The following is a 1532-nucleotide window of genomic DNA, read 5'->3' as shown; positions in this document are numbered from 1 at the left end:
CTCTCTGATTAGCCGACAATTGTTCGTTGTTACCGTTCACAAAACAGCAACAAACAAAACTGCCAGTTGGCTTTACCTCAGGCAGCTGGAGTGGGAGCAGAGAAATAATCATGCGTTGAGTCTAACAACAAGAAGTGAGCCACTTCGGGCTTCAGGAATCAAGCAACTGGCACTATTTGCAAGAGGTTTAGACAATGTAGCCTCAATGTAAGCCATAGGCACCAGTGGGACTCAAAAAAAAAACCAATATCTTGATTATTAGAAAGGCACATTAACCAACTAATCCATTGTGCAACACAACCTGATTCAGCTCCCATTCATATGTTCATGAACTTAAACACCCGAACACAGAAATTTTGCGCTTTTTTTCTATCTCAATGTTACTCAGTGAGAACTTAAGTCACACATCACTTTTGTAAAGGTGGTCAGATCACAGCTGAACATTTCCAGTGAAAATGCACAGAAAGAGACAATCTCCTCTCACACTGCTTTAAAACTGATATTTTCACAATTTAAACTGGAGAGGTAAAGAGCATCCTCTCTGCACCCAATAACCACGTTAATACACACAGACAAAACCTCGCAAACTGCAGTCAATTATCTTCTCCCTGCTCAAGGAAAGCTTAAAAGGTTTAGAAAAGGTTTACAAAGATGCTTCCAGGGTTGGAGCGCTTGAGCTGGAGGAGACGCTGAATAAACTCAGGCTATTTATACTGGAGGGTTGGAGGTTGAGGAGTGACCTAATAGAATTTAATAAAATCTTGAAGTTTAGTGATCGGGTCTAATTCCCAGGGTAGGGGAGTCCAAACGTGAGGTTAGAGGTTTCAGGTTGAGGGTAAAGACTTTAAAGGGACATAGCTTGTAATGTTTTGTTACGCAGGATGGTGCGTGTCTGGAATGAACTGACACAGGAAATGGTGTAGGCTGGTATAAATACAACATATAAAAGGCATCAGCATGGATACATGTACAGGAAGGGTTTATGGGCCAAATGTTGGCAAACAGGACGAGATTAATTTTGGAAAACTGGTCGTCATGGTTGAGTTGATACAAAGACTCTGTTTCTGTGCTCAATATCTCTCGTACTCTATAATTGCTTTAAGTGTGGAAAGGGTTCAAAACATCCTACCTGCTACTTACTAGCAAGATCGTACTTAGGAGAGGTGAATCAAATGCTCCAAGAATTGGAAGAGATCTAGTCAGTCTTTCTGTCTGCTCTCACACCAGCGAATTCACACGGGAGAGAAATCATGCATTTGTTCTGAAACATTACATTCCCTACAGTGTGGAAATAGGCCCTTTGGCCCAACAAGTCCACACTGCCCCTTGGAGTATCCCACCCAGTCCCATCCCCCATAAACCACACACCCCTGAACACAATGGGCAATTTAGCATGGCCAATGCAACGAGCCTGTACATCTTTGGACTGTGGGCGGAAACGGAAGCACCCGGAGAAAACCCATGCAGACACAGGGCGAATGTACAAACGCCACGCAGACAGTCGCCCAAGGCTTGAATCGAACCCAGGTCCC

Source organism: Stegostoma tigrinum, unplaced genomic scaffold (genome assembly GCF_030684315.1).
Source record: "Stegostoma tigrinum isolate sSteTig4 unplaced genomic scaffold, sSteTig4.hap1 scaffold_57, whole genome shotgun sequence".
Lineage (NCBI taxonomy): Eukaryota > Metazoa > Chordata > Chondrichthyes > Orectolobiformes > Stegostomatidae > Stegostoma > Stegostoma tigrinum.
This window is presented reverse-complemented; position numbering follows the sequence as displayed.